At 44.0% G+C, this 26,821-nt stretch overlaps 1 protein-coding gene and 1 non-coding gene across 5 annotated transcripts in view; both read right to left on the reverse strand.

Annotated features, from left to right (window-relative positions):
- The window catches only part of GRID1 (glutamate ionotropic receptor delta type subunit 1), a 687,268-nt gene that overhangs the window by 285,600 nt on the left and 374,847 nt on the right, over window positions 1–26,821 (reverse strand). The window lies entirely within an intron of this gene.
- On the reverse strand, window positions 18,103–18,174 carry TRNAC-GCA (transfer RNA cysteine (anticodon GCA)). Its single transcript has one exon. It is a non-coding gene; the product is annotated as a tRNA-Cys (tRNA).

Consider the following 26,821-nt stretch of genomic DNA (forward strand, 5'->3'; position numbering starts at 1 on the left):
AAGTCTAAAACTGATTAAATGCTTTCTTATTCTCCCTCCCACAGGTATCTGCATGTTGATACTAGAGCTTGAACCAGTGCTGTGTGCATGCAAAGACCAGCTCCAGGGACCCACAGCATCAGATGCTGCTGAAGGAGAGAATGGGGACTGTTTGAGGCAGAAATGTCTCTCCCCTGCCACTGGGTCACATGATACCTCAGAGGCCTGTCCCACACGTGTGGTTTCTCAGCCCCAGAGTCTGAGACCCACAGTGGGACATCCATTGGGAGAACAACTACACTGTCTGTGTCGCTCAATTAAAGCATCAGTGTTCAAGGTTAACACCATGACCCCTTCAAATCGTACCAGGCAAGCCATTTCTGCACACATATCTAGTTCCTTTTCCCAACCTAAATTGTTTTTAAAAGATGGAAGCGTTTGAATTCTTTTTAAGGCAATAAAGTTGAAAGTAGCAATTCTTTACCAAGCTGATAAGAGCTGCTGGGTGCAATTTGTATTCTTTTTTATGAGCCTGACTTTTGGGAGAACGAAATAGGAAGAAAAATCTCTTCTTTTTAGTTCTGGAGACAAGAACCACTTCTTCCTCGGGGTGCTGGGGAGGAGTTCCCTGGCTCGGGAGTTGTCAGAAAACAAGTCGCTGATTCGTGACCCAGGAAACCCAGGAAACACCCTGTGCTAGGATGGGCACAGGGGGCTGGGGAGCTGGGGTATCAACAGCTGCTCATCTTGGCGCTTGGCTTGGGATTATGGATCCCCTGAAAATGATTCAGAGTTCATGGGCGGGGCTCCACAGTCTTGGGGAATAAGGAAGAGAGGGTGTGGCAAACTCAGTGAAAAGAAGGAGGAATCTATTTCTTTTAGAATCCACAGTAGAAATTGCTTCACAGCCTTTGAGATGGTTTCTTATCAAGTACAAAGCCTCTGTACAATTGGAACCCAGACCCAGGTGCGGTCAGGAGCCTAGGAGTCCTCTGAGCCCAACAGTGAAGCCGTGACACTTTGCATTGAGCTGCTAAAAGGAGTACTGAAGAGATGCAGAAGCCAAATACAGGCGTGCTTCATCCCCAGGGATGTGGCCTAGCTGCCCGCCTTCCACCACCACTGCCAGCACAAAGAGCCTGGAAAGGCACTACCCACGAGATGGCATCGTTTGGAGAGAAAACTCTCTGAACACAAGGCTTCCAAGCTCAGTGCCCGGAGTAGAAGACACACCGAAGGAATTTACCACCAACCACATCCTGCCACCTGCCTTAATGTGAGGCACCCCACTGGTTTCATCTAATCATCTTGGTATTGGGCATGACCTTGACCCCCAGGACAGTTTTAAACCTTAAACTCTCCTATTTCCATGCATGTGTGCATATATATACACAACACACACACACAAATAACTGTATTTCATTCACTTTGTGGGAGGAAAATGGGACACAAACAAAAAGGATTAATACTAATGCATCAACAAACATAAAATGTCCACACAGGCATTACTGTAGCCCTCTGAAATTCTTGCCTCAAATCCACACTCATCTTTCCATGACCAGATTTTCTGTATGAACTATGACACGCTTATTCTAAAATGTAAACCTCAACTACATTGTCAGTAATCCTTGCAACAACCATGGAAGGTGATCAATTATGATAGCCTCTTAATAGAAGAAGACAGTGAAGCCTACAAACTGTTAACAGTTTACAGCTAAATGGTCAGCTCTTTGGAGTCACAGACAGGAATAACATCATCTCTGCCCAGGAGGGAGGGCCCAGGTACACAGCCCAAATCACAATAGCACAGGACAGCCTGTTCCCATGTCTTGAGTAGCCATCAGTCCTAACAGACTCAGAGGGCCAGGAAGCTCAGGAGAGGCTCACCCCTACCCTGAGTGCTCAGTCAGGGTGGACATGACTCATCTTGACTCTGTCCTCCCTGGTACCAGTCGGCTGTGGCCCAGGGAAGGGCCAAGTGCTGGCTAGTGCCCAGCTAGCAGTACAAGGCCCAGGGGAAGGCCACCAGCAGAAGTTAAGAAGCTTCAGGCTAGAAAGCAATTCACTCCACAGGCCTCCTGAAGAAACAGCAGGGCATGATGGAGGCCCCAGGGAGAAAAACAGGATTCCTTGACTCATCCACATTGTGGATTAATGAGATCAGTGGGATGGAGAAGTCAAAGAGGAGGTGTCATCCTCAGGAAGAGCCATGAGGTGAGAGGGAGACAGCAGCAGAACCCACACACCCATTTAGCAAGCATGCCCAGGGTATCTACGAGGTCAGGTGTCAGGAAGGATGCTGCACATGGAGATAAGGCGGTCTCAGGCTCCATCCTTGAGTAAAACGAGCTGGCAGGGAGAGACAAACCCAAACAGAGAGAGAATTCCACTAGGCCAAAGGATAAAGTGCAGGGATGAAGATGTTTTCAGAAAATCAAGAACCAGATACTAACTCCTGCCTCTGGCAAGTGGAAGCCCCCATGCTGGGGGTGGGTCCTGATGGGACGGGAGGGTCTTTCAGTCTAAGGAGACAACATGTGCAACCCTGGAGGTGAAATGGGGCATTCAGTTAATAGATCATGGTGGCTGAGTCATATCTTCATATTTTATGAATAAGGATGTAGTTCTATAGTAATTAGAAAAGGTAAAAATCATTTATAATCAAAAGTAGCCATGGAGGTTTCTTAGCTCATGGATGAAGTATAGTACAGAAAAATACAATTTGAACCCTATAGCCAATCCTCTAACTTGCACTAACCAATGTTTCTCTATGGCAGCCCTCAACTAAAGCTTCATTTCCTTCCCTGGGTGGCTCAAATGGTAAAGAATCTGCCTACAATGCAGGAAACCCAGGTTCGATCCCAGGGTCAAGAAAATCCCCTGTAGAAGGGAATGGCAACCCACTCCAGTATCCTTACCTGGAGAATCCCATGGACAGAGGAGCCTGGTGGGCTACATAGTCCATGGGGTTGCAAAGAGTCGAACAAGTCGAACAAGTCGAACAAGACCATCACTTTCACTTTCTTTTTTTTTTGGATTTACAGAAACTTTTTATTTCAAGTTAATTTTTTGTTTGTTTGTTTGTTTTTAATTTAATTTATTTATTTCCCGGAGTGTATTCACTAACTCTTCACTCACCTGCCCAGGCCTGTAATGTCACGTACCTTGCCCTGGCCTGTCACATCACGGAGCTCTCCAAACGTCCTGACCAGAATCTCCTCTGGCCTTGCAAGTGAGGAGGGGAGACATATGGTTAGAGCTGCATTCCAGAAAGGTAGACCAGCCCTGTGGAGAAGCCCTTGAGACCACACATCCATTCTTTCTAGCAGTTTCTTTCTTATGATATGCAGCTTCACCATGCCCATGGTCTGTTGGTGAGGCAGTCACAGCATCGTCTGGCTCCAGTAGCTCTGAACTGGAGTTAAATGTGCATGTGAGCCAACCTCACTGATGGCCACACTGTGGCCCATAATCGGGGGTGGAAGGGCTCGTAGCACAAAGCATGAGTTACAAGCTGAAATACTGCCAGGCCCCCGTCAGCAGGGCCTATGCTATGCAGTCACATCTGGCTTTTACCCTGTGAACTGCGAGCTTCCAGACTGTGGTCTACTAAATGGAAAAGGTTTAGGAGATGATAAAAGTTCTCCTATTTAAAAAAAAAAATCTACGCTGAGAAAGTTTGACATATATTGTATTTATATCCCTACCTTGAAGAACCACAAAGGCATTCACAGAAACGTCCTCAGAAGGCTATGTGCTGAACTGTGGCCCCTCCATATTTATATGTGGAAGCCCTTCAAAATGCAATTGTATGAGGTCGGCCAAAAAGTTCGTTGCGGTTTTTCTATCATGTGCTATGGGAAAAAATGAACGAACTTTTTGGCCAACCCAATGTTTAGCGGCAAGGCCTTTAAAGAGTTAAATTAAAATGACGCCAGTAAGATGGGCCTAATCCAGTTTGTCTGGTGTCCTTATAACAAAGAGTAAGAAACACCAAGGATACAAGCTCACAGAGAACAGGCCAAGCAAGGGTGAAGAAAGAAGGCAAAACTCACTACAAGACAGGAAGGGAGGCCTTGGAGGAAGCCAGCCTGCAGCTTAATCTTGCACTTCAACCTCCGAAACTGAGAGACATATTATGAAAACACCAGCCCCTACTAAGCCAAGCAGTGAACTATGATGAGTATTTTATTGCTTGTACAACGTTAGCTTTCCTTACCTTAGGAATTACTGTGATTTGTATTTATTTGTACAAGTTCTAGAATATACTTGTCCAAATGCTCAGCCACAGAACAGAGGCTTTCAGTCCCCCTCCTCCCCAGAGATAGCCCCCTCTCCCCTGCTCCTGTGCGGACCCCTGCCCTCCTGCTGGATGACAGGGGGCTGTCCTGAGACTCTCCTTATCTGTTCGGCTGGCTGGATTGTCCATACTTGTTTTTACTTCCTTTTATTTTTTTTGGTTTTTGTTTTATTTTTCTGAAGCTCATGCTACAACATCTTCCTAAGAAAAGGTTCATAGACTTGGGCTGTCAGTTTGCAAGTCTATGCATGTTTGGCAATTTTTAAATTTTTTTCTATCACATTAATTGATGATTTTACCTAGACATAATAGGGGACTGGGGGCACTAGTGGTAAAGAACCCGTCTGCCAGAGCAGGCAGACGTAAGAGACACAGGTTTGATCCCTGGGTGGGAAAGATCCCCTGGAGGCGGGCATGGCACCCACTCCAGTAATCTTTCCTAGAGAATCCAATGGACAGAGGAGCCTGGTGGGCTGCAGTCCGTAGGGTTGCACAGAGTCAGACACGACTGAAGTGACTTAGCACGCACGCACTAACTCATCCATGGAAATAGTTGTTTCTCCAGGGTTTTTTCACATCCATCATTAACCCTAAGCATCCTGATGTCATTCTGCTCCTTGTTCCCTTTATGTCACCTGCCCATCCTCCCCCTCTCCTCCTTCTCCTTCTTTTCTTCCTCTCTCCCTCTTTCAATGACCCACCCCAAACCCCTGTGCCACATTCCTGCCTTTCTCTCCTTGGTGCTTAGAAACTTGGCATTGAAGTACCTTAATGTGAGTCTTCTTTTCCTCTATTTTGGCTAAGAGCTAAATGGTTGATAGGACTTTTTAGTCTGAAGACATATTCCTTTTGTTCCTAGATATTTTCCTGTTTATGTCTTTGATATTTGCCTTCTCTTCATTGTCATCTATTCTTTCTCTAGAATTTCTGCTAGAAGAATATTGAACTTTATAGACTGAACCATTAACTTCTGTCAAGTTTTGTCTCTCATTTTATATCTCTTTACTTTTGATTATACTTTCCTCAACTTTGCCTAATAGTTCTATTGGATTTTTTAAAACTCAGTCTTATTTTTTTGCCTTCAGTTGCTATGTTGCACTCTCCATTCTTTTACATAATTTCTGTTCGTGTCTTAAGCAAGAAACATTTTTAATTTCTTGAAGATCATCAGTAATATGGTTTTTGATGTTTTATTCTGTTCCCTGAACTAAGTTGCCCTTTTTCATTTTTGTTTTGTACTCTCGAAGAGATGTCCCTCAAATGCATAATAATCCTTGGTTGTTCTTTCATGTTTCAAGTGAAGCATTCAAATGCCATTTGCAGCAACATGGATGCAACTAGAGATTATCATACTAAATGAAGCAAGTCAGAAAGAGAAAGACAAATACCATATGATATCACTTATATGTGGAATCTAAAATATGGCACAAATGAATCTGTCTATGAAACAGAAACAGGATCATGGGCATGGAGAACAGACTGCTAGTTGTCAAGGGGAAGAGGGCTGGAGGAGGGATGGAGGAGGAGGCTGGGGTCAGTAGATGTAAGCTTTTACATATGATGGATAAACAGGGTTATGGATAAACAAGGTTCTACTGTATAGCACAGAGAACTGTATTCAATATCCAATGATAAAGCGTAATGGAAAAGAACGTTTTAAAAAACAATGTATATACATGTATAACTGAATCACTATATGCTGTAGAGCAGAATTAACACAGCACTGTAAATCAACCATACTTCAACCGGGGCCATTCAAAAGCTCACTGGAGGCCATGAATGTGGTCTGTAGATCATGGACTGGAGGGCTTCCTTGCTTTTGCATTGGAAAGCACCTCTCTTCTCCATAATTTCAGCTTCTGCAAGTCTTTTCTCCAGTTCAGATTCTCCAGAAAAGATTCTTCCTATATCCTACCTGAAGGCTATTGGCCAGCTACTGGCATTCTGAGAGCCAGAAAAGGAAGGAAAGGTCCCACTACTCACCAAGCAAGTCTCTGTTTAACTTCTGCTGGTTTCTGCCACCTGCCTCTTCCCACTCTCTGTGATGTCTGGGTTCTAAGGCTGTCAAGCAGGTGGAACCACAGCATTTTATGATAGGGCACCAGGGTTATAACACCCTCTCCTCAGCTGAATCAGTTACCATCCGCCACTCACTGTCTATTTTCCAAAAACTAGCCCCAAGATCTCACCCACTGCTGTCTCCTTCCATGGACTCTTTGACCTTGTGGGTTTTTAACACTTAACGTCACTGTTATTTTAAAATAGTCTGGGGGAAAGAGGGATTAAACATGGGCAGCAAATCAGAATTGTCTCATCAATCAGAAATCAATAAAACTGAAGTCACTCAGGTTAGCAGTTTCCTTATATGCTCAAGATAACTAGAGTAGGTTTTTATTGTTGGCAACTGAACACGCTGACCAACCCAAGAAGACTGACGGAGGGCCCAGTAGGGATGAGAATGGCCTGTGCCAGGGCTGATGAAAAAGGGCAAGGTGGAGGAAAAACTAGATTAAAAGGAACATCATTTTTCCTGCAGTGAGCCTGGAAAGCTAGCTGAGAACTCAAACTCCAAAACTTCTCATGCAGAACTTATTAACTTATTTTCATAAACTTTGGGGCAGGGTGGGGGGCGAGGGTGGTAGAGACTGTTCACCCAGACTTGGAGATGAGAACGGGATAGCTACTCTTCTCTGCTCTAGTCTATAGCCCCTGGAGACTGTCTGGGGCAGTGTGTTCTTTGCACGATCATGCTGCTGAAAAGGTACAATTTCATAGAGAATTCTTGATCAAGCCCACATGCACATTTTGGGCTCAGGCTCTGTTTATCACTCCTAGAGGGGAAGAATGTCAGATTCTTATTCAACAGCTTCATTCTGCAGCCCATTTAAATAACCATACATCGGGTAACCCAAGGTAAGGACAGGGGAGGACCCATCTGCAACCTGGGGAATGACATGGTATCAATCGGATGTGTGGGAGATTTGGGGATGCATAATAGCCTGTTCAAAGGAATAGTTCAAACATACTGACTCACTTTGATCAACACATCCCTCTAGAAGGATGAAAGATTTAAGAATCTGTAGAATTCAGAAACCTGGGCTCCTTTAACATAAATCCAGGCTGAGGGTTTCTTAGGCATGTCCTCGCTGAAGGTGAGCCTGAAGGCAACGAGGGAAGCCATGGGTGATGTGTCTTTCCCCAGTCAGGCCTGTTCTGTTGGGAAGAGAGGGGTGAAAAGCAGGTGTGCATGCAGTCTGTGGTTGGGTGAGCTGGCTTGAGGGGCCTCTGAAAGGGAGATGGGGAAGCAGCCTGGAAGGTGGGAAAGGCTTCATGGAGGGCCTGGGCTGGAAGCATAAGAAGGTTTAGAAAGACTTAAAGGAAGAAGGAAGCCATTAAAAGCCCTAGGTAGGAAGAGGGACGATGAGCAAAATGGTGAAGACAACAGAGTGCAAAACACGTTTCTGCCCTCAAAAGTAACAATAAGGAAACAGACAAATGGCTTTGAGTCCAGAGTGCCCACAGGATGCCCCAAAATAGTGGCTGGAAGTATCCCTACTGACAGAGACAGAAAATATAAGAAAATCCCAGAATGGCTGGGGATAGCAGAGGTAGCCACTCACCTAGGACACATTCAGCTGAAAGGATGTACCAACAGGCCAGGGGGAGGGACAGAGACAGAGTCTAGGGGATCCCTCTGAGAGAAGAGATTCACGTGAGTGGCCCCTGCACCATGCATATTTCAAGGTGTGTGTATATTTCCCTCCAGGGCTATGATTTCTACAAAGCCTAAACTTAAGGCTTCCTTTTTGACTCTAGTACACAGTACACTATATTTACATTAACAAAATAATATGTTCTTCTCAAAAAGAAAAAGAAACAAAAAAAGCCACTTCACACATCACGTTCTACACAAGCATGGTGAAAAGTATGTCTCTTTTCTTTTTCCTGAATCCTTTTCTAGTAAAATATCTGTGTGTCTTTTATGGCAGAAAATGCAATTAGTGTGAAGAGGGCCCTGAGAAGCCCATCCTGGCCTAGATATACACAGGCAGACAGGAGGCCAGTGAGGCTGGCTGGCGTCACTGGCCAGCCAGGCCTGAGGGTCAGGCAGCCTGCCTGTCTGTTGCAGGAGGGCCTGGCAGGAAGGGCTTGTCCGGGGGCTCCTCTAACTCCAAGATGTGGTTGGCAAACACCAGCCCCTGCCCACAACTAAGCCCTGGGGACCTTGGTTCATATAAAGCCACCATGAAACTTTAAGGCTTCCTGCGTCTTTCTGGCTGTTTTCAAAAAGATGAATTCTAAAGGGTATTCATGTCATGGAGAAAAAGGCTGGTGTAGACATCAGAGAAGTGAGCTTCCCAAAGTCTAGAGGAATAGCATCTGATACTGGGTGTGTGCCAATCACGTGCTGGGCCTCAGACAAGCATGGTACATAACAGATGGCCTTGCCGAATCCCTACAACAGCCCCCCCTACGAGGCTGCGTGTGTGCTAAGTCGCTTCAGTCATGTCTGACTTTGCGACCCTATGGACAGGAGCAAGCCAGGCTCCTCTGTCTCTGAGATTCTCCAGGCAAGAACACTGGAGTGGATAGCCATTCCCTTCTCTAGGAGATCTTCCCGGGCCAGGGACTGAACCCACATCTCTTATGTCTCCTGCATTGGCAGGTGGGTTCTTTACCACTAGGGCCACCCAGGAAGCCCTTTCATAATAGCCATCATCCCTATGATTAAAGGTGAGACAGTTGATGTCACACGACCCACCCTTGTTCACACAGGAAATAAGAGACTGAGCCAGAAGAGGATCCCAAGTCTGCTGGTGGCCACAGACTCAATTGCCTCCCAAAGCAAACTGAGGCAAGGTGAGAAGCCCCGGAAGAAGGCTGGAGAGCGTCAGAGATGGAGTTCCAACCTGGGTGTCACAAATATCCTTCCACGAACCTGCCCCAGTATAGCTGCATGGGGTTGCCCAACCTCTAGACAAAGGCAGCTGAGAGAGCCAAAGAGCATAGAGTATCAGCCTGGTTCCCCACCAGCCCAAGGGCTTTCAAGTGACCAACAAGGGGCCATGTGAAGGCCCAGTATGGACAGATCATAGCTTAGTCCATCTGCCTACTAACATTTGCAAAAGAGCTGCAGAGACAGCAGACATTGTTCACTATTGATGGCTAATTACACTCAAAGCAAGACGGATGCACCAGGCGCTGTGCTAACTATGTTCTGTGTATCAATCCCCTTAATATCCTCAGCAATCCTACATCGAAGGTACACTTATTAGCCCCATATTACAGATGAGTAAACTGAAGCAGAGTGTTTAACTTGTTCAAGGTGGCAAGGTTAAACAATAGTAGAGGCCAAGCCCAGACACTAACCATTCTGTACACTACTTCTCCTTACTCCAAGAACTGCTCTGAGTTTGGGCATGCCTGAGGAAGACTCACAAAGGCCTGCTATGTGCTAAAGCCGCTGTATGACCTGGGAATACAAACAAAGCTGCGGTCATGCCTACCTCTCAGGATGTCACCATCTTCAACACACACACATCCAGGTCTAATGAGGCAGGGGCTCTTGGGAGGGGAAGGATGCTCAGGGCAGTAAGGGAGCATGTTGAAGGGCATCTAACCCCCCCTCAATGAGTCAGGGAAAGTTTCTTGAAACAGATGATACTGGAGCTACATCTTAAAAATGAACAGAAGCAACCCAGCAAGACAATCTAAGAAATACCACTTTTTAATTCTTCTAAAGCTTTTAAGCTATGCCTTGTGCCAGGTCAAATCCCTAGGAAGCTCCTAGTCTGGGTGATATCATTCCGGCTTTCCCCAGAAAAATTTGTACTTAACTAGAATCTCTTTGTTTATGCCTTTGGCTTTCAGCCAAAGCTGATATAAGAAGCAGCCATATGAATCACATTTGCATTGTTTGTAAAACTGCAAGCAAAGACACTATCCATTATGTTGTTCTATGTCCCTTATCTAGAAACTCATGTGATAAATGCCTCCCAGAGCACTAAACTAAAAAATAAAATCAGAAATAGAAGCCTCTCTCCCAGTGGCGTTCATCTTCATAGTAAGCATTGAAGACTATGCATTCTGTCGAGTTCTACTGTTGCCTTGCCTGCCAGGAAGCTCAGAACTGAGGCTAATATTAACAGCTTCCATTAGCCTATGTTTTCTGGCCTACAGTTCCATTGCCCTTGGTTATCTGGCTCTTAACAATGTACTTTTATGTTAATGAATTTGTGGTTTTATATTGTTTTAAAGGGCTTCCCTGGTGGCTCAGACAGTAAAGACTCTGCCTGCAATGCAGGAGACCCAGGTTCAATCCCTAGGTTGGGAAGATCCCCTGAAGAATGAAATGGCAACTCACTCTATTATTTTTGCCTGGAGAATTCCATATGCAAAGGAGCTGAGCAGGCTACAGTCTATGGGGTTGCAAAGAGATGGACACGACTGAGTGACTAACACACACACACACACACTGTTTTAAAACTAGACCTATAGTTACCAATGCTACTGCGATGCAGTGCATGTGGAAAACAGCTGAGTAGGCTTGCTTAACACCCAAAGCCACCCTGATCCCCAACTTATTAATACTTACAATTTCCAATTATTTTCTTTAAACGCTGAGTGTCCCTTTACACCCAGAATGGATGAACACACATCTGCAGTAAAATATGAAAGGGCCAAAACAGCCCCCATGTGCCACCTGCGGGATGGGTCCTCTCATAACACAACAAAGACTCATCCCTCACACCTCTCCAGGCACGACCCCCTCCAGGACTTCAAGAAAGCTTTGAAGACATGTTTTCTGGGGACTCCAAGCATCAAGGCCAGATGCTGAGAGGCATTTGAGATAACTGCAGGGAATGGAGGTGCACCGCCATCTTTCAGATGTGTGTGTCGGTTTTCCTGTGTGTGTGTGTGTGTGTGTGTGTGTGCGCGCGCTCAAATGCACCCTAACTCTCATGACCCGTCTAGGTATGACCAATGCTTTTTTATCCCTATCCACAAAACGAGGTTGCTATGAAGTGTTACAGAGATGATGCATCTGAATACATTACGTGACATACAGCAGGCACTTAACAAAAGTTATCTCAGCCTCATTTGCTCTCTCCAGGCTAGACGACAGTCTCCATGAAGGCGAGGACTGTGAATATCTTACTGTTTCACTCTTGCTGCCTAACACAAATCCTAGCCCTAGGAGCTATCGGATAGATACTAGTCTTAGAATACTAGTATTCACATACTTAGAATACCACCATTCAAGATAAATACTGCTTGAGTGAACGAATGACAACAAACAACAGTTCTGAACAGATGATGCAATACAAAGCTGAGCTTTGATTTGACTCCTCCTTTTACTCAGATGTGCAAAGATAACATGGCCTCTTTGTTTTCCAGAACATTCTTCACAAGTCTCCAGCCCCACTCTTGGGCACTAAGGAAACAGACTTGGCTACAAAAGACACAATCGGTCAGCCACAGACAGACTGTCTCAGTCGCTGTAGATTCAGTTGGCCTCCTTGGTGGATGCTCAGTATTCTATATATCCTCTCCTTGCTCCTGCTCCTTTTCCCCATGGAGAGGCTTCATGCTCTCACTGTATGGAGCTCTCTCCTCTGATGCAGCTGGTCTGGTCTGGACTGCTACTTTGCCCCACATGCTGGTCTTGCTGGTAGGGTTGCTGGGTGGTTTCCAAACTAGGTGACGTCCTGGTGGTCTTGCCTGGCTGCTTTGACTCCCGTGATTCTTGGATCCTGGTCAAGTTCCAGCCATGTCCTCCTTTTGACCACAGTTTGTATGGCCCCCATGCAACCCCTGCAGGAAGAACATTCCATTCTTCTCTATGGTGGTTCTAAATCCAGCTATTTTCTGCCTTTCACAGGGGACATTTCCAAATGTTCAGATCCCCTACCTAATTCATCACACTTTCTGGCCCAGCACTGAATAGATGGTTGAGTGACCAGACCAGAGTCACAGTGTATCTTCCTTCAGTTCAGTCGCTCAGTCGTGTCTGACTCTTTGCGACCCCATGAATCACAGCACGCCAGGCCTCGCTATCCATCACCATCTCGGAGTTCACTCAAACTCATGTCCGTCGAGTCAGTGATGCCATCCAGCCATCTCATCCTCTGTCGTCCCCTTCTCCTCTTGCCCCCAGTCCCTCCCAGCATCAGAGTCTTTTCCAATGAGTCAACTCTTCGCATGAGGTGGCCAAAGTACTGGAGTTTCAGCTTTAGCATCAGTCCTTCCAATGAACACCCAGGGCTGATCTCCTTTAGAATGGACTGGTTGGATTTCCTTGCAGCCCAAGGGACTCTCAAGAGTCTTCTCCAACGCCACAGTTGAAAAGCATCAGTTCTTCAGTGCTCAGCTTTCTTCACAGTCCAACTCTCACATCCATACATGACCACTGGAAAAACCATAGCCTTGACTAGATGGACTTTTGTTGGCAAAGTAATGTCTCTGCTTTGGAATATGCTGTCTAGGTTGGTCATAACTTCCCTTCCAAGGAGTAAGAGTCTTTTAATTTCATGGCTGCATTCACCATCTGCAGTGATTTTGGAGCCCCCAAAAATAAAGTCTGACACTGTTTCCACTGTTTCCCCATCTATTTCCCATGAATTGATGGGACCGGATGCCATGATCTTCATTTTCTGAATGTTGAGCTTTAACCAACTTTTTCACTCTCCTCTTTCACTTTCAACAAGAGGCTTTTTAGTTCCTCTTCACTTTCTGCCATAAGGGTGGTGTCATCTGCATATCTGAGGTTATTGATATTTCTCCTGGCAATCTTGATTCCAGCTTGTGCTTCTTCCAGCCCAGCGTTTCTCATGATGTACTCTAAGTTAAATAAGCAGGGTGACAATACACAGCCTTGACGTATTCCTTTTCCTAGTTGGAACCAGTCTATTGTTCCAGGTCCAGTTCTAACTGTTGCTTCCTCACCTGCATATAGATCTTATGAATTTCTTTTTTTAGCCACTGGACTGCCAGGAAAACCCCCAATGGGGCTTCTACTTTTTTTTTTTTGGCTGCTCTGGGCCCCCTTGCTGTGAGCATGCTTTCTCTGGTTGTGGAGAACAGGGGTTCCTCTCTAGCTGCAGTGCCTGGGCTTCCCATCATTGCGGCTTCTCTTGTTGCAGAGCACAAGCCTAAGGTGTGTGGGCTTCAGTAGGTTCAGCGCATGGGCTCAATAGTTGCAGGCTTAGTCGCCTCGTGACATGTGGGATCTTCCAGGACTAGGGATTTGAACCAGTGTCCTCCGCATTGCAAAGTGAAAGTGAAAGTTGCTCAGTCATGTCTGACTCTTTGCAACCACATGAACTGCAACCCATCAGGCTCCTCTGCCCATGGAATTCTGCAGGTAAGAATACTGAAGTGGGATGCCATTTCCTTTTCCAGCGGATCTTCCCGACCCAGGGATTGAACCCAGGTCTCCTTCATTGCAGGCAGATTCTTTACCATCTAAGCCACCAGCAAGGCAGATTCCTAACCACTAGACCACGAAGAAAGCCCACTTTTCTCAAAGACTGTTCTTCACTCATCTGCATCTCAATTTTCAGGTTTGTGCTGAACACATAGTAGGCACCATAGAAACTGAAGTGAGCTGCACTGAACTATTAATAAATACAACTGAAATGATTTGAATTTGATAAGGATCCCTCCTTATTTCTGAGTTTATATAAGGAAAACTAAATGTTTTGAAAACTAGTTTGTAGAATCCATTCAAGAGAAGAACGTGACACTAGTTTGAAAGAAACTGGGCATTCAATATTTTTATTGAGCTAGTTTGATATTCAACTTAAAAGATGAAAAGTGAAAAGTAAAAGTGTTAGTCTGCCAGTTGTGTCCGACTCTTTAAGATTCCCCTGGACTGTAGCCTGCCAGACTCCTCCGTCCACGGAATTCTCCAGGCAAGAATGCTGGAGTGGGTTGCCATTTCCTTCTCCAGGGGATCTTCCCAACCCAGAGATTGAACCAACCTAACCCCTGGAGACTGGATTTCATCTTGAGAGATACAGCAAGCTCACATCCTGCTCTGCTTTGCACAAACCCTCATTCACTCTCCTCTCTCTTGAGGCCACTGGTTCCTAACCTGCTGGGAAACTTAAAAAAAAATCTGTGTCTAGGCTCCAGCTTTTCCAATACTGACTTCATTATTCTAGGAGGGGCCTGAGCAAGCCTTAGCATTTTCAGACAAAAACAAGAAGCTGGAGACAGACTCTGAACAATAAGAAGTGAAAACTGCCCAACAGACACACAAAGTCAAAATGTACAGTGGTCTGGGGTCATTTGCTATAGGCTCAAAGAGCAGTACTCTCTAATTGGCCCCTGTGGCATCAGGAAACCAAAACTGATATTCAATATATTCACCTATATTCCCAAGAAAAGGACCCTTTGTCTTTGTATCTAATAAACTTGCTGTGGAGAGGGCACTGCCCACCCCCTTGTCCTGTTTATCTTCCCCTCTGGCTTCAGCCCAAAGTTTAACCTGACTGTATTGTCATGGCCCATTGTTCATAGCGGTCTCCTCTCTAAATTGAAAGAGTTTCAATGGCAAGGGCTGTCTGATTAATTCTTGGAACCCCCATTCCCTAGCCCAGTGGTTCTCAGTTCAGTTCAGTTGCTCAGTTGTGTCCGACCCCATGGACTGCAGCACACCAGGCCTCCCTGCCCATCACCAAATCCCAGAGTTTACTCAGACTCATGTTCATTGAGTCAGCAATGCCATCCAACCATGTCATCCTCTGTCATCCCCTTCTCCTCCTGCCTTCAATCTTTCCCAGCATCAGGGTCTTTTCAAATGAGTCAGTTCTTCGCATCAGGTGGCCAAAGTATTGGAGTTTCAGCTTCAGCAGCAGTCCTTCCAATGAATATTCAGGACTATAGAGGCAATTTAGTGGCCCCCAGGAACATGTGGGGGTATCAGGAGACTTTTGGTTGCCACAATTCCAGGGGGAGTGCTACTGGCATCTAGTCGATGGAAATCACGCCGCCAGACATCCTACAAGCCATGGGGCAGTTCCCCACCACAGAGAATAATCTGGACCCAGAAGTTAGTATTGTCCAGGTTGAGAAACTCTGGTTTAGTCTATCACTTGACACATGTGTGCTAAGTCACTTCAGTCACGTCCAGTTCTTTGTGACCCTATGGGCTGTAGCTCTCCAGGCTCCTCTGTCCATGGGATTCTCCAGGCAAGAATACTGGAGTGGGTTGCCATGCTCTCCTCCAGGGGAGTTTCCTGACCTAAGATCGAAACAGCACCTCTGGTGACTCCTGCACTGCAGGAGGATTCTTTACTTCTGAGCCACCAGGGAAGCCCAACACTTGGCACTAAATATGAGAAAGATATTCCCATCAAGAGCTTTCTGCTTGGGGCAGGGAGGGATAAATTAAGATTTGGCATTTATAGGTACATACTGCCACATATGAAATAGATGAACAACAAGGATGTACTACGCTACTGTATAGCACAGGGAGCTATATTCAATATCTTACAATAACCTATAATAGAAAAGAATCTGAAAAAGAATATCTGTGCGTATAATTCAATCACTTTGCTATACACCTGAAACTAACACATTGTAAATCATCCATACCTCAATTTAAAAAAAAAAAGAAATTTCTTCTTCTCCCACATAATCATCATCCAGATAAGACCACTGTGATCTATAAACATCTAGGCTCCTCATAGCAGATTTGTTAGCTATCTGGTCTCCATTTGACAAGCTTTTGAACTTAATATATTAAGCAGCACAGTTCTCTCAGGAGGTCTGAATGCCTCCATTCCCATGACAGTCCCAGAGTTCTTGTCAAAAGAAATGCAGATGGAAAAGACCGACTCCCTAGGGCTTGTTCTCCATGAAAATCCACCTAAATTAAGGGGGAAGATATCTGGACACATTTATCTATAATTAGGGCTAAATACTGAGGAGGAACTTCCAGCTGGAACCCCTTCTTGGATCAGTAGCACCTAAATGCTCTGATGGGATCATACTCCATCCTGTAGACCTGCTTTGACCCTCAATTCTTCAGTCATTCATACATTTTTAAATTTTTCATTTTTCTTACAGGTGTTCATATTATAGCACAAATTTATAATAACAATGAGATAAACTGCTATTTTTATTTGAGTACTCAGTTCACACTAGGTGATGGGCTCAGAATTTTATATGGCTTAACTCCTGGAATGCTCACTGCAACTCTGTGGGTATTTTCTATCATGATGTCTATTACACAGATAAGAAAAATGAGGTGCAGACACATGATAATACATCATGATACAACACAGCCAGGATTTCACCTCAGAAATGGTGAGTAAACATGCTGAAAATGTACAAAAGCCTAATTCTGGTCAGCAGAATCCAGAAAGCCAAACAGCTGTCAACAACCTAGTCCTCTATGAGACATCACCTGTAACAGCATAGCAACAGATTGGAAATAGGCCAGAAATCAATTTTGTTAGCTGCTATCTGAACAATTGAAGATAGTCACTTAACCCTGGACTCAAAAACTTTAAAAATTTTTAGTGCACTAATGCCAGCAATAAAATAATCTCCATATTGGATCCAAGGAAGTCATACAGAAATACATTATGTAAATAAAATCCCTTTTTAAAATTAGTTTTCTCAAAAAACAAAAATAATCAAACATGTTTGACCATACTTATGCACATCTGCCAAGGGCTCTTGATTAAAAGAATGCACAGTGACAGCTGTGGCCCCAGAAAGCGGGGCCTTGCCAAATGGCTGTGCCCCCTAGCCAATCCTCCACAAGTAGGTCAATGCTCGGCCCCAATTCCACCTGGCACCTGGTTTGTGGCATTACCTGCCAACTGCCCTGAACTGCCTGTGTCAGCAACTAAGTCAGGTCTATGCCTTCCCACCTTAGCCTACACGAGGAAATCGTGTCGGGCGCCAAATGATGTACACTGAGATTCCCTTTTTATTGGTTCGTAGAAAATATACCACTGTGTTAGCTCTCTGTGGACACTGCAACAAATTTGACCACAGATTTAGCAGCTGAAACAATACATATGTATGATCATGGAGTTCTACAGATTACATGACTAATATGAGTCTCGCTGATCTAAAATCAAGGTGTCTGCAAGGCTGTATTCCCTTCTGAAGGCTCCAGGATAGAACCCATCTCCTTGCCCATTCCAGCTTCCAGAAGCAGATTCCATTCCTGGTGGTACCTTCCTCCATCTTCAAAATCAGCAATATTGCATCTCTGTGTGCCTTTCTTCAGTAATCACATCTTCCTCCTACTCTTGTCTCCCCATCCACTTTTAAGGACCATTGTGATTATATCAACCCACCTGGATAACCCAGGATAATTTCCCTAAAGTCAGCTCATTAACAATTTTAATTCCATCTACAACTTTAATTCTCCTTTGCCATGTAACCTAATATATTCACAGGTTTCAGGAGTTAGGACATGGTTGGGGGTTGGTGGGAAGAAAAAGGTGGAGAGGCATTAGTCTGCCTGCCAGAGCACCTCTCAGATGGGGCAACAAACTGTCAGATGACTTTGGCCCCCATGATAATTTCTCAATTGAATTTCATAACCCTTCTATGGGACACATCATTTCCAGTTTGCCCAGTCTCTACCACTTTTTTTGGCCATACCATGCATGAGATCTCAGTTCCCTGACCAGGGTGGAACCCATAACCCTGCTTTGGAAAAGTGAAAATGAAGTCGCTCAGTCGTGTCCAGCTCTTTGTGACCCCATGGACAGTACCCTACCAGGCTCCTCCGCCCATGAGATTTTCCAGGCAAGAGTAGTAGAGTGGGCTGCCACTTCCTTCTCCAGGGGATGTTCCCAACCCAGGGATCGAACCTGGGTCTCCTGCATTGCAGACAGATGCTTTACCACCTGAGCCACCAGGGAAGCCCTGCTTTGGAGGGGGGTGGCTCTTAGCCACTGGATTGCCAGGGAAGTCCCCCTACCACTCTTGACTGTCTTTCTTCACCCTTGACCCTCATTTACATTATCTGCTGGAATCCAGGAGGAATTTGGGTTTCCAAACCAAGTCTAGCAAATCTTCAAGAGAGGCCCGGGCTTGCTTAGCCTGGGCTCCTCTCTTAAGAGTAGTCTTATGAATGGACCCCAGGAATCCCTGGCACTATGCCATCTGCAGTCCTCCCAAAAGTTATTGGAGTGAACAATGAATGCAGATTCTGGGGTACACACACACACATACACTGATGTGACTTCCAGAAAAGAAACTGGAGAAGTGTTTGTTTCCATTGATGTCTGGGTGACTTACAGCTCGAGACATATATATCTCCAGAATGATTTATCTGAAGTTTACAGACCCTAGACTTTTCCCAGCTGAAACCCAGTTACTGCTTCCACAATAACTCATTGAATTGATCGGTTAAATTTAAAGGGGCGCTGGGAGAACTTTGGCTGCCTGAACTGCTTAAATCTTGTCCTCTCGAAGGGTCCTGCTATACTTCTGGGTGACCTGGACACAAAGCGCTGCAGACCCTGGTGAAACACAGCGCCGCCGGAGGTGGGGCATGAAAAGGAGGCAGAGCCGGCGTGGAGGGCTGGAGAAGACGCCGGCCGGAACCAAGGACGGCAAAGCGAGGCGGAGGCTGGGGGCCGAAGGGAAAAGCTCCGGAAACGGCAACTCAAGTAACAAGAGTGTCCTGGAAGAGTGGGACAGACGGAGGAACCCTGGTAGGGAATAAGCATTGCCCTGCCAGGGGAAGGCAAAGCGAGGCAGGTGGAGAAAAATTTTATCAAGGACCAACACATGCCAAGTACATCAACCTATGACATTTATTCATTTATTCTTCAAACCTTGGGAGGATTGTTTGGTCTTAATAATCAGGAAGATACAGGTTCAAATCCCAACAATAGCATATGCTAGTTGGGTGTCCTTGGGTAAGTTAATTAACCTTTTGAACTGTGGTGCTGGAGAAGACTCTTGAGAGTCCCTTGGACTGCAAGGAGATCCAACCAGTCCATTCTGAAGGAGATCAGCCCTGGGATTTCTTTGGAAGGAATAATGCTAAAGCTGAAACTCCAGTACTTTGGCCACCTCATGCGAAGAGCTGACTCACTGGAAAAGACTCTGATTCTGGGAGGGATTGGGGGCAGGAGAAGGGGACGACAGAGGATGAGATGGCTGGATGGCATCACTGACTCAATGGACGTGAGTCTGAGTGAACTCCGGGAGTTGGTGATGGACAGGGAGGCCTGGCGTGCTGCGATTCATGGGGTCACAAAGAGTCAGACACGACTGAGCGACTGAACTGAACTGAACCCTTCTCATTTGTATTTAGAAATTATTTTATATATATATATACACACACACATACACATATAATCTGTACTTAGAAATCATTACATATGTATATATAAATTATAGTATACCTCACAGAGCATGCACCTTTTAAAGTATGCTTTCAAAGTATATTTAATAGCATAGGGAAATGCTCATTAACAACATGAAAAGGCAAAAAAAGTAGATGACAAATACTAACACAATTCTGATTTTGTAAAAAGAATATATATACTTTGAATCTATCTGCACATATGCCTATGAAAGAAAACATATAAAGATATTAACGATGGTTATTTTCATGGTGGGAATTTGGATGATTTAATTTTTAAATATACTTTTCATATTTTTCAAATTGCCTACAATGAACATGACATACTTTGAAATATTTTCTAGATTTGCATTTTTATTGCAAAAGTGATCCATGTTCAGTTTAGGAAATTAAACTTTGTTACCACTGGGAACAGCTTGTTATGAGTCCTTCCAGATGTTTTTCTACGCATATCTAAATACATCCATAGAGGGCATGCATTTCACAGGCCACATACTCAGGTGTGCAAAAGAGGGCAGCTTTAGTTCTCTGTAACTAAATTTTGTTTCTATTTTGAGTCCCCATTCCACCTAGGCAGAAACTTCATTTTAAGCAATAGAGAAAAAGCTCAGGCAAATAAGGGTTTTCTGTGAATTTAGGGCTTCCCAGGTGGCTCAGTGGTACAGAATTTGCTTGGTGTATTGAAGAAGACACAAGTGATACAGATTTGATCCCTGGGAGGGGAAGATCCCCTGGGGTAGGATATGGCAACACACTCCAGTATTCTTGCCTGAAAAATTCCAAGGAGCCTGGTGGGCTACAGTCCATGGGTTTGCAGAGCCAGATGCCACTGAGCGACTGAGAACTAGCATGAAGTGTGGATTTAACTTACCCACCCGATCTCCTCCCTGGACTTGTGCCTTCATCCTGGGGGGATGACACCAAGGTAAGGGGATGGGGGGTGTCTGCCACTCACTTATCATCTGACCTTGTTAGTGTAACTGGTAACAGACTTTTTGTCTGGCCTTGGTCTGCAGGATGTACCTTAACAGACTCCAAAAGGTCAAGTTTCCCAAATCTACTTAACAACTATGCTGAATACTTGGGGCAAACTCCTCTTGAAGGGCGCCAGTGGAAAACCTCTGGATGGTCTTCCACTCATTCCTGGGAGGGGCTTTCTCAGGCTCTCTCCCAGGCTCGGAGAGAAACTTCTGTTCTTCTGAAGCTGCAGCCACCGGACTCAGCGGATGTTCTGAGGGCCACCACCCGCTGAGCTCTGGTATGGTCTCACATCGCCCATCTGCTTCACTCAGGGAGAGCCTCAAGGACACGGAGCCCTTCTCAGGCATCCTCGACTTCCCTGCGCTCCGAGATCAGTCTCCACTCAGTCTCTCTCCTCTCCAGGACCAGTGTGATCTGTGATCTTTAACTTCTCTGTGTGGGACGGATGACAAGCTTGGGTATCTGAGGTTAATGACATAAATCTCATGTCAGGAACCCTTTGCCTCAGGCTGGAGACTACATAGGTCTTCTCTTCTAACCACTATCTCTACTGTGGAGTATAAAAGTCTATTTTAAAATTTCAAAGTTGGAAACCAGCTTGGGTTCTGGGGCTTCGCGTTCTGCACTCTCATGACCATTCCGTTCTTAGAGCAGGAGCAAGAAGGGGCCTAATTGCTGCCTGAAATGGGAGGGTGTCAGTGAGCTTGGCATAGAAAAAACATAAAAACATCTGTTAATGTCTTAAAATATTAACTTACTGTATTTGTGTATTTGGGTGTGTGAAATATAGATGCATAGTTTAATAATAGTATCACAGTGGGATCAGACCACTCATACTTTCCACGGTGTTCCTTTATTCACTGAGCAATAGGTCTTGAAGTTATTGAGCTAATACATCCTTTATAATAGTTGAGTGATAGGCTATTGTCCTATTTGGTTATCTAATCCTCTGTTTCAAGAAGAGAGTGCTTCCCAATTTTTCACTTTTATAATGCTGCAAGGCACACGCTTGTTCATATCTCTTGTTCAATTGATCAACTATTCTGGAGGATAAATTCTTAGAGGGCAATTTTTTATGTCAAAGGATATTGTTAAATAGCTTCCCACCAGTAAAATATATATGGGAATAATATTAGGTTAAAAATTCAATTCCATGTAAAAATGATAGCTCATTAAATAAATAAGTATAACAAAAATACTTGAATAAATCAGGATAAGTTAAAGATATGTAAGATATATATCATATACAAAACAGTATACTAAAGCTCTAAATAGGAAAGAGTAAAATGGCTAAATCAGGAAGAAAAAAACAGTAGAAACATGAGTATTACCTCATACTGGAATGAGGAAGAACTTCTTAAGAAAGAGAGTTTTTAATACAGTAAGAGATACCACAAATAAAGCCAAGAGATGAATGAAAGTTTAAAGAAAATATTTACAAGTGTATGACAAATTTACAAGTGTATTTACAAATGTATCACAAACTGGTTAATATCACAAAACAAGGAGCTCCTTTAGAACTGATGAGAAAAAAAAAGAAAACAAAAAATTGCAAAAAGCAATGCAGGAAAGCCATTGGAAAGGTAGGTTGCAACCGACAGCCACCCAATTTCTCCTTCGCATCAGGAGGTAGAATCTAATTCTCCACACTCCACCCCAGCCTGGATTGGCCATGTGTCTTGCTTTGACCAATGAGAAATTAACAAGCATGACGCAAGCAAAGAAAAGTGCTAGGTATGGAGCATGCCCTGTCCGGCTGCTTGGAGGAACTGTGTAACACCTACCCTGTGAATAGGTCCAGGCCAGCCTGGTAGATGGTGAGAGACAGATGGCCCACTCAGCACATATCCCTCACCCCAGTCAATGGTCAGCCAACTACCACACACCAGAATCATGTAACTGACAGCAGCCAACCCCCGACCCACGAGGGAGCTGAGAGCAGTAGCAGGAACCCAGCCCAAACTGCGGATCCCCAGAATCATAGCTAGATGGATAGCTGCTGCTGTAGACCATTAAGTCTCAGGTTGGTTTGTTATGCAACAAATGCTAACAGAAACAGCTAATAAATAAAAACATGTGCAAACTCACAAGCAGCAAATTTAAAGAAAACATCATTTTTTACCCATCGAAGTGACAAAAATGAAGAAAAATGATAACTTCGGTTCAGGCAAGGATGTGAAGACATAAATACTTTCATTCATTGCTGACAGGAGTGTAGACTGCTGCAAACTTGTATGAAGAACAATGTAAAACCACCTAGTAATATACTTTGTGACCACTTTGGGGGAGGGGCTTATCTTACAGAAATTTAAAAACGTATAAAGATATTTATCGGAGCATTGTCTAGATTGGTGTAGGTTGGGGAGAAATCATCAAAGAAATAAGAAAAAAAAGAAAGGATGATAGAGGAAAAGGAAAAACGAGAGCAGGACAGAAAGAAAGAAAGAAAAGAAATTCTAAGAAAATATGCATACCTCTGAAAAGGAAAATGCTTAATAAAATGTAGTTCATGCATATTATAGATAATCAGATAAATATTAAAGGATGAATTAGATACATCTCTACCAATTCGGAGGAATTAACTTGATTTACTGTTGAATTTTTAAAGCAGCTAATAATGTAATGTATATAATTCTCTTTCTAAAATAAAAAAGATGTGCATGCTTATATTTTAGAATATAATTGAATATTTATAATTCAGAATAATATTGACATGCTTTCATATCACTAATTCAGTGACCCTCCTAAAGATAGAAATAACACAAGTCACAGCAGATTATAGAAACATGGGTTAATTTGTGGCTTTTGAGGCTCAAATTCTGAGGTCCTTGTCTAAACCATGACTACTAAACATCTTGTGTTTGCCTGTCTATAAAACCTGTGAAGCAGGTACTCCGTTATATATGTACTTAACTACTTGAGATTTATGTACATGAATTACTATGCAATATAAAACATATTGCCTTCCCTGATGGTTCAGTGGGTAAAGAGTCAGACACGACTGAGCAACTGAGCACATAAAATATGAAAAAATATAAATATAAAAGGGAGAGCCATAAGGAGATATAAATTATTTTAATCAGTTTATATTATATACAACTCATTAAGAGTACAGAATCTTTTTGCTATGACTAAAAATATGTATTTTCAATCATAAACAATTTTTAGTGACAGCAGAGCAATTGAAAATACTCTTTTTAAAAATCATCATTTAACTCTGTATAACACAGTAATTCAAAGACCTGGTTCCAGTTTCCTTTATTCCAATGCTTGATTTTAATGGTGATTATAGCTCACACAACCCTTATGGCAGAAAGTGAAGAGGAACTCAAAAGTCTCTTGATGAAAGTGAAAGTGGAGAGTGAAAAAGTTGGCTTAAAGCTCAACATTCAGAAAACGAAGATCATGGCATCTGGTCCCACCACTTCATAGGAAATAGATGGGGAAACAGTGGAAACAGTGTCAGACTTTATTTTTCTGGGCTCCAAAATCACTACAGATGGTGACTGCAGCCATGAAATGAAAAGACGCTTACTCCTTGGAAGGAAAGTTATGACCAACCTAGATAGCATATTCAAAAGCAGAGACATTATTTTGCCAACAAAGGTTCGTCTAGTCAAGGCTATGGTTTTTCCTGTGGTCATGTATGGATGTGAGAGTTGGACTGTGAAGAAGGCTGAGTGCCGAAGAATTGATGCTTTTGAACTGTGGTGTTGGAGAAGACTCTTGAGAGTCCCTTGGACTGCAAGGAGACCCAACCAGTCCGTTCTGAAGGAGATCAGCCCTGGGATTTCTTTGGAAGGAATGATGCTAAAGCTGAAACTCCGGTACTTTGGCCACCTCATGCAAAGAGTTGACTCATTGGAAAAGACTCTGATGCTGGGAGGGATTGGGGGCAGGAGGAGAAGGGGACAACAGAGGATGAGATGGCTGGATGGCATCACTGACTTGATGGACGTGAGTCTCAGTGAACTCCGGGAGTTGGTGATGGACAGGGAGGCCTGGCGTACTGCGATTCATGGGGTCGCAAAGAGTCGGACACGACTGAGCGACTGATCTGATCTGACCTGATAGCTACAAGAGGTGACTTTCAGAGTCTCAAGTGTCCAAATTAAAGAAGTTCATCTATGGTGGCTTTGGTGTCTCAACCTCAGTCATTAGAAAATATGTCAAAAGTTCACTGAAACAGTTTCATCCACCCAGAGATGTTAATCAGCTCTTCTTGCAAAGGCTTCAGAACTTAATGTAATTTCATGTTTTTAGAAAATCATTTAGACACACAAATTCTGCACTTTGGAAGACTTTTATTTATTTATTTATTTTTTCTGTTTATACAAATCAATTTTATTTTATTTTATTTTTAATTTTATTTTATTTTTAAACTTTACAATATTGTATTAGTTTTGCCAAATATCAAAATGAATCTGCCACAGGTATACATGTGTTCCCCATCCTGAACCCTCCTCCCTCCTCCCTCCCCATACCATCCCTCTGGGTCGTCCCAGTGCACCAGCCCCAAGAGACACTGATGTATAGAACAATCTTATGGAAGACTTTTATATATGGGTTGGAAAATATTGTTTCCTGGTTTTTTTTTTTAAATGGCAGACATGAGAAGGTTTTTTAAAAATATTATTTATGGGTGACATATGCTGTTTGTGGTAATGACAATAAAATAATAGAAATATTTCCAAACATTCACTTTCAGAATGCCTTCCAAGAGCAAGAGTTCCTTTCAAAAAGCAATTGCTTTCTCATGAATTTTTAAACACTCTTCTTCCATTGAAGGAACCAATTAAATATGTTTAACTTTTCAAAAATACCTGCCAGGTAGCATTTGACTAACACTGTCATCTCAAACAAAGGTCGGTAAACTTAAATGCCTTTCTGTGAAAGAAAAGGTATCTATTTCAACGAGTCTTTTAAACACTTTGCCATGAAATCATCAGTGAAGCTTTGGATGATAAAAGAGATTTCAAAATGTCTTCCCATTCCATTACAGAGTACTTTAAAGAATTCTACCACTTAACAGTCTTGGTTTTAGCAAAGCAATCAGCCACTGGTACCCATGGCAGGTTACATGGGATGGAGTGGTCCCCACTCCATACACTCCTCACTGTCCATTACACTTGGTCCAAGTGCAAACTCATATCAAATATTAGGAAAACGTAGTTTCTTTCCTTTCAATTAAAAAAAAAAGAGAAAGAAACAGACATTTAAAAGTTTTCCTCTCATACCCCAAGGGATCAATTGTACAACCCACTCTGGAGATCACTGCCCTAAATGAGCCACTTAGAAAAACACCTTGTATGCCACAAGGAGATAAGAGCACATTGCTAGGGCAAGCATCGAGAGCATGAGGTGCTTGAGAATGGAGTCAGTGGGGTCCCTGAAAGCCGTGGTGTCCCTACTCTTTGGGCCCTGGCCCCAAGCTAAGGCCAGCCCGGGGTATGTGCATGCGTGCATGCTAAGTCACTTCAGTCCCATCCAACTCTTTGCAACCCTACGGACTGTAGCCCGCCAGGCTCCTCTGTCTGTGGAATTCTCCAGGCAAAAATACTGGAGTGGGTTGCCATGCCCTCCTCCAGGGGATCTCCCCAACTCAGGGATCGAACCCATATCTCTTATGTCTCCTGCACTGCAGGCGAGTTCTTTACCATAAGCGCCACCTGCCCTCAGTTCAGTTCAGTTCAGTCGCTCAGTCGTGTCCGACTCTTTGCGACCCCATGAATCACAGCACGCGAGGCCTCCCTGTCCATCACCAACTCCCGGAGTTCACCCAGACTCACGTCCATCGAGTCAGTGATGCCATCCAGCCATCTCATCCTCTGTCGTCCCTTTCTCCTCCTGCCCCCAGTCCCTCCCAGCATCAGAGTCTTTTCCAATGAGTCAACTCTTCGCATGAGGTGGCCAAAGTACTGGAGTTTCAGCTTTAGCATCATTCCTTCCAAAGAAATCCCAGGGCTGATCTCCTTCAGAATGGACTGGGTGGATCTCCTTGCCACCTGCCCTACTGGACTTTAATTTTGTTAGGAGGCTATGATGCCAAGAAGCCTAGTGTTCCCAGGCATCTAGAAAGAAGGATGTAGGGTCCCTGACAGAACCCTGCTCACACTCCCCAGTGTGGTGCCTAGAGCTGCCTGGTGACCTGAGAGCTGTGGACAAGGACAATCGTAGGTGCTGTTGAGAAAGACACAGTACAAGCGCCA

Source organism: Bos mutus, chromosome 28 (assembly GCF_027580195.1).
Source record: "Bos mutus isolate GX-2022 chromosome 28, NWIPB_WYAK_1.1, whole genome shotgun sequence".
Lineage (NCBI taxonomy): Eukaryota > Metazoa > Chordata > Mammalia > Artiodactyla > Bovidae > Bos > Bos mutus.